At 33.5% G+C, this 13,066-nt stretch overlaps 1 non-coding gene across 1 annotated transcript; it reads right to left on the minus strand.

The window, feature by feature from the left end:
- Positions 1-6,155: 6,155 nt before the first annotated feature.
- LOC113414534 (uncharacterized) lies at positions 6,156-12,559 on the minus strand. The gene is made up of 2 exons (XR_015748110.1): positions 12,383-12,559; positions 6,156-7,064 (listed from the first exon to the last, which is right to left on the minus strand). It is a non-coding gene; the product is annotated as an uncharacterized LOC113414534 (transcript).
- Between the last annotated feature and the right edge of the window lie 507 nt (positions 12,560-13,066).

Here is a 13,066-nt window from a genome sequence, read left to right on the forward strand (position 1 = left end):
TAAATTATTTACAGTTACAAAAGAATATATTTGAAATATTACTTAATTGCTTATTAGAAAAAGAAGCATCCTTTTACCATTTGAATTACAAAGTCATTATGACAACAGAGCACACATTTTAGTATTCTGTTCACTTAGTGAATATTTCACTTTATTCTGATTATTTAATTACATTCAAAATCATGATATGAGCCACAACTAAGGAAAGATTGTTTACCAATAAACGTGTGTGCAAAGGTCAATAGAAACCCAAGAAATGGGCCCAATATACCACAATTAATAGAGCTTAGAAAACATTCGTGATTGATAGGCCTCAGAGCACTCAAAATCTATAAGTAGAAATATGCTTGGAAATGTGTGACAATTGTTCAGTAGCATCCCTCTGTGGGTCTCTAAATCAGTGACATTTTTTCTCAGGATTATGTGGCTCACTGCCACACAATTCCAGGGCAAATAATGCATTTGATTAAAGGGGTTGTGCAGGCAGATGCTATGTAAGTGTCCGCAGATGATCCAAATCACCTTTTTTATTTTTTAATCCAAGACACTGCATAACTCTGTCTCATAAATATTTCAATGTTTTCTTTAAAAACTTTTTTTATTAATGTATCATTTTAAGAAACAGATAATTACAAAGCACTCTCTTAACTTCATATTTATCAGTTTGATGCCTATGGAAATCAGAGGATGGGCTTATTCTATACATTCCATTACTAAGATGCATGGTGTCTTTCAATAAGTAAAAAACATAGGCTGAATTGAGCAAGCTTTCATATAGTAAAAGATCAGGAAGCCTCCATAGATTAAAGATAGATGTTTCCTATTCAGATTCACTGGCTATGCAGAGTATGAAGTAGTATTAAGCCTCTCAAGGCAAAATTAGATACACTAAATGTATTGGGTGCAATACTGTTGTTACTTGTGGGAACAATCATCTGGTGACAACTACAATTTCATCAAGTGGAATTCCTACACTCAGTTATTCTTCCAAATTATGGAAAGGAATAGCCCACACTCCTCAGAGTCTAAGAGTCTAGAAATACGTGAGGTACATAAGAGTATAAAAGCAAATACATGTTTTTCTCCTTCTCTTAAAAGTACCTTTCTTGGGACTGCATTGTCACTGTATTTTAGTTTTGTGGGACATACATTTAGGATCAATATAATGGATCACTCAGAATATACTTTTTGTTACCTGTGGAATACATTTTAATTGAGTACAACTTCTGTCATTTCATGTTTAAAAAATGGTCAGCTTTTTGCATGCTGAAATCTTTCATGAATTTGCACGGATTCTCGTGGAGCTTTTTCTACAAGATTGCTTATCACAGCTGCTACAATGAAAGAAAAGAAAAACACAGACACTGACTTCCTCAGTAACTGTACTATGTACTGTCAAGTACTTTGATAAGATACGAAAGGCACATGGCTATAAATGACTAGCCATCTCTTTTAATGCTTTTGGAATAGAACAACAAAAGGCTATCAAAGTGGAGGCATTGTCAATATCCCTCAGAGCATGCACTACCTCAATGACCATATTCGTATTATTATCCATGAATGATTTTATTAGATTTAATGGCTGTTCAACTCCTTTCAAACTTAACATCTTACAATATGAAAAGTAATAAAACAGCAACATTATTTTTTTTAAAAAAATCCATGTTTGTGGAAAATTTACTCCCTACCTTTTGAATATCTTTCCTTTTTCTGTTCTGTATTGCTTTGAAAATCCTGATTGATCAATTTCTAAACTATTTAGCTGTTCTAAAACCAGACAATTTGATATGTATTCTACACTGCAGTGTTTCTCAACCTTGCTGGCTCAGGAATTCTGGGAGTTGAAATCCACGCCTCTTCAAGTTGCCAAAGTTGAGAAATACAGGATTTAACTAGTAACTCTTACGCTTCCCTGCCACTGACTCTTTTGGTTTGGGCTGATGAAGACTGAAATAAAAAATGTCTTTAGGGCACTGGGTTGTTAATGTCCACTTGCATCTACAGGGCAAAAAAGGCAAACCACATCACTTGCATAGTGATATTATCACCATGGCACTATAATTATACTATTTATGTCATTTGCAGAGTGAATATCATTACACACAGACCTTACATAACTGTGACTTGATCCCTGTGCTTAAGCTTAGAGTATCTTTTATAATCTTTACCTAGTCACTGAAATATTTATCTATTTATTTTAATTGATAATATATAATTTTTTTGCAACAATTCTTTTGTTTTGAGTGCTAGGAATGCCTCTGGCAGGACATGTACACGATTCTGTAAGTAACATTTCCAGGGATTCTTGTGGCGTCTCTTTCCTTACCTGGCCTACCTTGAAGGACTGTCATCAATCTTGAAATGTTGCCACAATTTTGCTCTATTCTTTCTTATACTAAAAAGAATCAAGGTGGGTTTGTGGTGAATTCCTTTCTCATGTGTTCCACTTTCCAGAACTGAGTTCTCATTTTTCCTTCCCTTAACCATTCCTTAACCATGAATCCATTTCTTCATCAGGGTTATTTTACTCCACATCCCTTTTTACTCCATCTTAATTTTTATCACCCACCCTCCTTGTAGATTCCCCGGCCCCATGTGCAGGGCTTATAAATGGCTTGGAATTAAACTGGTGTCTTCAACTTTCACACACTCCAAATTCCACATTGGAATTGCCTGTGCTGACTGGAGAGTTCTGGGAAATACAGTTTTAACTTGTGATTCAGAAATAAATTTGATTTCCTTCAAATCCTAAAACATTTCAGAATAGTGCTATTGTGCACAGCATTGCATTAGTACCCTTGAATTAGAGAAAGTGTTAACTCCCAGAATATTTTACAGCCATATAGTTTTACCACAAAAACAATTTAACAGTGGAATTTGTTGCTTATGTAAAACCTTTTGATTCTAATACAATCAGAACTGAAGAAAATTGCATCTGCTTTATATTCTGATGTTTATTGATGCCCGCCAATGAGGCAGAACAAATAGAAATTTAAATTGTTATTTGTCTTAGAAATGAAATCAAATTTCTTACTTACCAAATACTTCGGATTCCTTTTCTTAAGTATGAGTCATTATGAGCTATTTTGAATAGATGGGTCCTCTAAAGCCTGTAAGAGGTGACTGCCTTATCTTAACACAAAAACATGCCAGGAAACACATTACTCAGAAGCAGTGTTGTTGATCATGCTGCTGTCACTCATTCTACAACCAACTTCCTAGAAGTGGATTTGAATTTTTTTTTGAAAATTTAATCTGATGCAAGTTACAGCTTGGAAAAAAATATACATGTTTTTTGTGGTACAGTTTAGATGATTTTGAAATCAATGAAGTTTATTTCCAGAGTATATATGTGTCATGAAAGTATCAACATTATAGACTTTTATTATCAGCGTTATTATTCTCATATTAATAATTACATTGGCCTAAATCCAAAGATTATCTTCTTTCTGACTGAGGGAGAAAATAGGTTTTTATATTTATACAAGGCTTTGTACAAGTTCATAAATCTGTATGCCTTCAAGGAGCTTGAACATTTGGTGACTTCCTGGTTGTGTGCATGCAGGTCAAGGGTGTCAAACTCACGTGATCACGGCAGCATAACATGACATATCAGGACTTTTTTCCCCTTCACTAAACTGGGCGTGGGCATGGCCAGCTCGTGATGCTTCCATCCCGCAGGCCGGGAATTTGACAGCCCTGATATAGGTGACTTTCTAGTTGTGTGCTTGTAATGTTAGTTTCCAATTAACTCAACAAAGCTTACTTTTGAATTGAAATGTATAGAATTGCTTTGTTAAAATGTATATGCTACAAGACATAACTTCTTTATTCCCCTGATTTTGGTACTTTAATCTTCTTTGCATTAATTAATACAATGGAAAATCTAGTGTAAAAATTAATAATCTTATTACAACATAAAGTTTAGGCAACTTTATTAATCTGAAAGAGGAGATTTGGTTGAACAATAAATTATATCCAATAAATATGTGCTGTTGTTAAGGTTATGAAATAGTGCTCTAATGCCTTTTTTCTGCAACAGATTACTAATAGGATCTAATTTTTAATGTTGAACTTGGAAAGAGAACAGTAAACAATACACTGAAAATGAGAAATAAGTATAACTCACTTACTTTCCCAGGTTGAAATGCAAGTCACATTTATTAAATTCATGTTAGACAATTTTTAAAGGGAAGTTCAACCCTGATATTTTTGGTTATGGAGTTTGCCTAAACCCAAGTATTTAAAGTTCAGAAAAGAGTTGTTGATCTAAAAAATTTGCAGATTCTAAAAAGCACTTAGAGAGATGTCTTGATGCTTCTAATCATTATGCATTCCACAAGATAAACACACTAGTTAATTTGGAATGATCTTATTCAGTTGGGAGCAAAATTCAAAATAAGAAGCAAAGATTCTCTAGTACACTGAGGAAATTCACGATCAGCCCCTCAGGCCTCTCACTGTTTAAAAAGCACTGCTAAATACTATAACATGCAGTTCTACTACTAGCATGCAGTACTGTGAAATTTCCAACTCACCTTCTAGAACAGAAAATTCATTGATGTTCTTGGATATCAACAGTGCCATTTCTTTAAGACCATCAAAGTTGACAAATGAAGCCACCAACCATTTCCTAGATATATGCAAGGCCAGGGAAGAGTTTCTTCTAGGTCCTTTATTATTGTTACTTTGTTTCAATTTTATAATGTTTATTCATATTTATATATTTTGTCTGCTACTCTTGTAATAGAAAAATGTGATTAAAAAGGTATGAAACACACAAATTTCAATTCTTTAATACTACACGTTTAATGAGACAGAGGGGCTGGTTACTTTTCTAAATGAGCCAATACATTAACTCAAGAGGTTTATGACTTGTATAGTGATGCTTCAGTCATGAGGTAATGAGGTAGGGTTCTGAAGGCAAAAATGACAATTACAGGTTATGCTTGATTAATACATCCAAGGCTGGGATCATGCCAGTGATGACTTTCAGAATTGGTAGAATTGGTTTGTACAAAGGAATTAATGACTAGATGATGATGATAATCTTTTATAGCATAGGCCATCCTGAGAATTAGAATAAAAGACATTTTTATCCACAACCACCAATACATCTTGTATATGATTTCATTAACTTGTAGATTTGATTAAATATATGTGCATCTGTATCATCAACACCAAAAACAGACCTTAAAATCATTTGTTTGGTTTTTGTTATTAGGTTTTTAATTTAGTATTGTAAATTTAATTTTTTAACAAATTTAATCTTTGAGCTAACCCCTAAATCACAAAAACAAAGGAAGGAAATGGAGCCAATCATCAACAGGGTAGGAAGGTCACCTTACCAGGTGTTAGATTAATTTTTGCTAGTAACATTTGCTATAGCATTCAATTTATTCATTTATAGTGCCTTTGATTAATTATCACATTTATATTGCCACCCATCTCACACAATGCAACAGTTTTCATGTGTTTTTAGTTTTAAAGGACTTAAAAATTGGAAGTGTCCCAAGATGACTTTCAAGGAATAAATATTACTCTGAAGTGATGGGAATAACTGTGAATTTAATTTAATATAAAGTCCTGCCAGCATGATCAACTGAGATTAAAAAATATAAAATGCTTCAACATACATTTAAAATTAATGATCTAATGCACATTTGCCCCATATAACCACTTAATATGGTAGGACTTTATTTCATGTAAAAAAAAAACATACTTATTGACTGTATGCATCCTTACTCCATCATTTTATGCTCAGAGGTTATGCTCACCATTCCAAGAAATGGGAAAAGGACTTGAGAATATTATACGCACATAGAATGGAATAAACTCAGATAAGTCGTAAGGTTTTTGTATATCAGGAGATATTACAATCATATAAAATGGGTGGATTTGGGAATGACTTTAGCTCTCTGTCCATGTAGTAATTGACATCTAAACGGCTTGTATTTTTCTATGTTGTAAATAGAAAATTGGAACTGAATTTATCCTGCGTGGTAGCTATATACGAACCTATTTTTGCCTTGAGTGAATGACTGCAAAAATTTTAAACATGGACAAATTGTATTGATTTTTCTTCTTTGTAATTAAAGAATGCCTCTTGCTATACCATTTTTAATGTTTATGATTTCAAGCATGATAACTTTAGATAAGAGAGTGTCACTATTTTACTTGAAATTATTCATCAGTTATGGATAATATGTCTCATTCATTAAAGAGGACCGTTTTCAAAAACTACATATTTCAAATGCTTTCCTTATGGATATTTTACAACATATATATCTACATATTTATTTAACATTTCTGGGATATCCTTGGCCAATGCAACACTGGCTAATGAAAACATTTATACAAAAAAGTGCACAAAATATGAATTTTGAACCCATGGAAATGAAATGTGCATTAGTTAGAAAAGGGCAACGATGGTCCTGGATCTCCTTCTCTCTCTTGTCATTTAGTCCTTTTAAATTAACGTCAAGTCAAAAGAATGGCAATCCAACTGAACCTTATCAGGAATATATATTTGAGTCCATTGAGTCGTGCTGAAGAAAAAGGTGCAACAATAAACAAGTCCCTGTGCATTTGCAGTCATAGTTATGGGCAGAAAAGCCCTTGACACTTGTTGCTTTGGTATTAAATAGCAATTATAAAAGCTTTTAGAAATAAAGCAATACATGATGAGGAAGGGGATGGAAATCCTATAAGGCTTGGATTTCTTGTCCATTGAAATCAGTCTTATTCTTAGTCATAAATAAATAATCTCTTCCCTGGTTTCACTTCCATGCCAGGATCAATATCTCTTAACATCTTACTTATTTTATTACTGCTCTTGGTTTTCTGGGACTGATTGAAAGTTGCTCAGAGGAAATCTTTGGTTTTGCTTAAGTGTCCATGACATTTAATCATGACTTTCCTTGCAGTTTAATTCCAACCAGTCAATCAGTTAATCCACTTCAATTGATTCTGTGCTCTCTGTTATTGGCTTGCACTCATTGGGCATCCTCTGGTGTCGACTCAGCTGGGTGGCTTGGGTGAAGCTCCTCTCACACCTTTCGCACCTGGAAAAGGCAAGAGAGAAAATTGAGAGTGGGAAGATGCTCCTGGGGGGCATGGGGCTTCGTCTTATCATGCCTAATCAGAACAGACACTCAAAAGTGGCTTCAGATTTTACTGGCTCAAGAGGTTTAATTGGTGGCTACTTCCAAGGCCTTGATGCCTATGATGGGACAAGGCTTGTCTGATTCAGAACAAGGGAATCTGTCAATAGACAGGGGAAGGTGATTTCTCTAGAGAGGCCTGTCCTACTGTAGCTCTGATCACTGTCAGTTCAAATAGATAAAGAACAAAAAGAGATTTTTAGGAGTGAGCCATCAAAGAAGCAGCTTGTCTGCAGTTTTCTGTTCTGTAATCCCTCAGAGAAATTGATGACAAATAGAATTTCACCTCCTGCTAATTTAAAACCAAGAATCTTACCTATTGGAACAATCATGAAACTGGGAAACAATAATCACTTTCTGTATTTCTCTGAAATTACTGTTTAGCCAGCATGATACAAAGGAGTGTTATCGTGATTAAAAAGAGACTTTTAAAAATATTATTATAGAATCAGCATATTGCTGAAATGACCATTGCAAACTCCTTATAGATTTAAATGATGTGCCAAAATAATGAATACATTTAAGATGCAGGCTTTGTGTGTGAACATCCAAGAGATGTGCATAAGTCAAACAGAAACAACTTCATCTCTTTTAGATAAGAATTGATTTTCCAGACTTTGGCCCTTCAATAATTTGACTTAATATTCAGCATTCAAGTGTTTAACACTTGAGATCTATGAGATGTAAATATTCTTTTCAATAACTTCCATTTGAGCAAGTATCCTTCTATCTACTGCTCTCTCAATAATTCAACTATTGAGTGCAATATTTATGCAATATCAGGGGTTTTCAATTCAACTGTATAGAATGTAAAGATGTGTGATTGTGTTTTATTTTTATAGTTACAATATACACTGAAGATGACATTTAATTTTGTTGTATGAGGTACAATGACAATAAAGTAAAGTAAAATGAACTAATCCTTACAATTTTACTCTCAGGTTTACAGCCAAGAAAAAAAAACTAGCAAGAAATCTGTTCCAGATCACTTAGTCCAATTAGATACTCTCCAAATATGTTGAACTACGTGCTGGCTGTGAAATTAAGCATAAGATTTAAGCCAATAAAGCTGTCATAGGTAGACTGTATTAGAATGAATAGAGCCTGCATAAGAACTTCTTGAGCACATTAATTTCAACTGAGTTGACAAAGGAGATACTTGTGAATTATGAACTATAGCTTTAACATAATGTTGATAGAATCATACATAATAATTAACAGTGATTTAAGAAACCTGATCATAATCTAAGATATCCTTATGTAAAAAATATCCAAATGAAATATAAGGAGTTCAGGTGCATCTTTCTATTGTAAACATTATATAAATAATGAATTGGTTCATTATGGATACATCAAGAGTCATTTATAAATATATATAATTTCAGAATGAGATAAAGTATGTGTCATTAAAAAAAAGAAAATTATGGCTTGAGAAACCTATGGCCTAAAGGTTACAAATCCATTCATCTTATTTCTACTTGTAGTCTAACATGTCAAGACCTTTAAGTTATGTTTCTTTGATTGTTTCTCTTAGAATATTTTAGCAGCCTGTTCTACTGTTAAAAACTGCACTGTGATCTTGACAAATGTAAAATGTCAACTCTAATGTATCAGACCTATCAGCTCAATGAAAATAACTCAGAAGTATTGATCACCTAATGATTTCTGGTGTATTCATTAATGTCTATGTGCAGATCTTCCTCTCTCCAGAGTTCCTGAAATGCTGATGACACATTAGTGTGTTGCTGATTGTTTATTAGAAAACTGATTAGTTACTGGATTAGTGTGTCAAAATGTACTACCTTTCATTGCTTGATAAACTTGCAAATTATGAATTTGTTTTTCACTATGAACACTTTGAAATCAATTCATTTTAGGCTTAGTTTCTATAGCACAATGCAGTGATCTCTACTTAGATTTGATTTCCCCCCCTCTTTTCTATACCAATAAAGCTACAAATATGACATATATTTCATGTGTATGTGTCTGTTTGTCTCTCTATCTCATATATCTATCCTCCAAGTCAGTGTTGACTTCTAGTTATTGCCTGGACAAATCCCGTAGCTTTCTTAACAAGATTTTTCAATCATAGTTTGCCATTGCCTTGTTCTAAGGGCAGAGAGAGGTGCTTGTTTAAGGTTATCCAACTGGTTTCATCAGGTTTTCATACCTTAACAATTACACCAAACTGGTTCTCACCTTCTCACTACTGAATTAATAACAAGCATATTCTAAATCAGGGGTGTCAAACTCACAGCCCATGGGCCGGATGCATGCCATGCACACACCCGGTTTAACAAAGGGGGAAAAAGTTATGACACCATGACGCAAATTTGACACCCCTGTTATAAATCAAAGGCACAAGTAAAACTGAAAACTTATGAAAAGAGCAACAAGTTATCCTGGAACATAAAGTGAAACTTGCTCCAACATTAATGTTACAATACCAAACCTATTTCAAGTAATTTCCACGTGGCATTCATAAAATATCCAAATTTAAAAGGCATAACTATCATTAGTCTAAGTCCAAAATAAGTATTTACTGAAACAAGATAAATTAAGGAGATCTAGGATTATTCATGATGTAATAAATAAATAAATAAATCTTCCATACAGCTAATATTCATAGTGACCATTCTATATACCTGTAGTATAGCCAACAGTTGAATCATTTTTCTTCTGTCCAAATGTATGTTTTTATTTATATGTTTTATGGTAGAATATAAAATGTATATTTATACTTAGATATGTAAACACATATACTGGAAATACAGAACTTGTGAGATGGCACAGTAATACACTATTGCACTAAATTATTCCAATGCATTACTTTGTAAATTATAAACTCTTACATATGCTATTCCGTAAATTTTAATGCAATATATCTGTTGAGTAAAGATGCTGGTCTTACACAAAACACTATTATCATTTCAATATCCATTAAAATGGATTTTGCAATTGCTTTTTCATTAGATAAACGTCTTAATGTTTACTGAAAAACATATATCAAATATTGGCCAATTCTTTACATAAAAATTGTGCATTCAAATACAGTCATAGAACTTATAAAATTAATGTGACTCACATGTATCTAATGGAATAGGTTCCTAAGCAATTTATTTCAGGGATGGGACTAAACTGAAACCACTTTATATTAATTCAAATATTTTAGAAAATAAAAAGGGAAAGAAAATATAAAGGAAAAAATGTAGCATTGGCTCTTAGTGGTACAAATAGTAGATTTATTGGAAATATGACAAAAACAGAATGTTATGGGGGTGGAAATTAAATGGAGTCAACAAGGTTACATATAAGTAACATCTTAACATTAAAAGAAATCTATTTTCCATTTTGACCCGGAAGCCTGTACAATTAATTACTAAAATCTATTTACACAGCAACTACATAAAATCAATCTCAACTGCTAGTTTTTGGCTTCCTTTTCCATTGGCTGAATTAATCCAATGTAATGGTTCAGTAGCCGCCATTTGTTGACACGGCATTCTTGTGTCATTCTAGACTGAAGCTGAACACTGATTGAGTTGGATTTGGAAAACATGGCCTTCGCCTTCTTCTCTTCGTACTCTGGGCATCCCAATGAGATTGCCAATCATGATCTTTATGAAGCTTAAGTAAGTTGGTATTGAAATGGTTACATTTTTATGTGGTTTACAAACAAGAGCAACCTTATAAAGTGACAAAATATAATATCAGCGAACACATGGTTTTAGCATTATTTGGGCCTCAAAAAAGAAACTAATGAAATATTGTTAGTATTTCACCTGAATATCAACTTTTAATGGCTGTCAACAATTAAACTATTCCACAAACAGAATCTGAAACTGTATCCCCAGTTTAGGTTCCTTTATGTGATATGGTTTTTCAAATGATACTTTATCAATATAAAGATATTTTAGTGGTTACTGCCCTCTGAAATTAGTGTGTATGTCTGCGTGCACAGCTTTGAGTAAGGTATTTTGTTTATTTCTGGAAACTACCCTTGGCAAGGCTTTTCAGTTGTTTGCCATATTCTCCTTCCTAGAGCTGTGAGAAGATTACTTGTCAAAGTCCACTTCTGTGCCTAAAGCAGAACTAGAACTCCTGGTATCCTGGTTTCTAGCTTGATGCTTTAACTACTACACCAACTGGCTATCCTACAATTAGTAGCAGAATCAATTGCAAGCTTATTGATAATTTTAAAAATATGCTCTTTCAAACTTACTTGAACTATTTAAAACATAAACAATCAATAACAAACCTTGTTTTCCTATGCACCCCAAACTTAAGATGCTTGTCTCAACCACATCTTGCAAAGCAACCAATTTCAGAATGAAATTCAATTCAGCTATAGTAATGATAAAGTAGAGGAGGACCAACTCTCTCTAACCCCTTTCTGCTGCTTTTAATTTTTTCATATTGATAGCTTCTATGTCTTGACTAGTTTTGTGAAATAACATACTAAAAGTTCATGCAGGGAACACCTAAACCAAAATTGATTGGTCTGTGAATATTGTTGAATTACTACTCTTATGAGTCCTGGTGAACATCACTGTAGGCCAAAACTAGCATCATTTGTAGTTCAGGGTCCACATGGTTTCCACTCCCAAATTACACTCTAAAATATTACTTGTACTTAAAATTGCTACATATTACAACAATATTAAATGATATAATCATATAGTTGTATAGTTTTTTCTTATTTAAAATACTTCCGTCTTAAAAGTATCACTGTTGCCTTGATGCTCACTGATTGTTCCCTACTTGATATTCTTCAATATACCGTGCATTGCATATGTCTGAAAAACTCAACTCTATTATTTATTTTGTCATTCTTAGATACTATTATTGGAGAGATTGTTGCTGAAAATTAAAAAAAAAAAAACCAAACCATCATTTTCTGGTGAAATTACAAGATTATATAACTGAGATATAGAGAGACAAAGGATAAAGAGGTAAAATAAAGATAGAGGTAGAAATGAAAGTATATAGATATATGAATACTACTATAATCCTTAAGGACTCAACTACCAAGTTGACTCCTGCTCACATATTTTAGTCCTAAATAAATGCCACTGAAATCAAGAAGGAACACAGCCAGGTTCACACATCTTTTTGGTATTCGGAATTGAATTCAAAAAGGACATCTTTGAAAAGATGAAATCTAAATCTGAATTATCCTAGTGTTCCCTTTCTGCTCAACTGAGTCTTTGATTACTTACTTAAATGGTTTCTCCCCTGTATGTGTCCGGATATGATTGTTGAGTGTAGTAGCACCAGCAAAGGCACGACCGCAATAGCCACACTTGAAAGGTCTGTCACTGGAGTGAGTGACTACGTGATTCCGAAGCTCTGAAGGTTGGGAGAAGGATTGGGAGCAGTGTCCACACTGATAGGGCCTGCAGAAAATAAGAAACACCCAATGTGATCACTACTTGTTTTGTTTTTAAACTGCAGCACATGGAAAATCATTTGGGTAGTGCCGCCAAGCTTTGATTGCTTATTTCAAAAGGGAATTTAATAGTGAACTTTCTTAAAATTTGAAATGTTCTCCTTCTCATCTTCCCTACTGATGTCCTCTACATGTGATAAATATCATATCCTATGAGCCCTAACAGGCATTGCTATGCTTGCTAAATATTGCAAAGTCCAATACATTTGGGGGACATCAAATTAGGAATGTGTTGTCTCTACAGTCTTTTTGTTTTAAATAGTAGGGAACCTCAGTTTCACATAAGGTCCGCATGAAAAAACATTTTCCCTCCATTCCTCACAACAAAATATTGAGTGTATTACCAGCTACAAACAATAGCATCTTTGATTCTTCTGAGAATGGTAATATAGTTGTTACATATACTCAAAGAATCCAACAAGATTGTGCCAATCATTTTTCTGTTTGAAATCTC

The sequence above is a fragment of the Notechis scutatus genome, chromosome 2 (genome assembly GCF_049901735.1).
Source record: "Notechis scutatus isolate UNSWTSFEM ecotype Mainland chromosome 2, rNotScu1.2, whole genome shotgun sequence".
NCBI classification, from domain to species: domain Eukaryota; kingdom Metazoa; phylum Chordata; class Lepidosauria; order Squamata; family Elapidae; genus Notechis; species Notechis scutatus.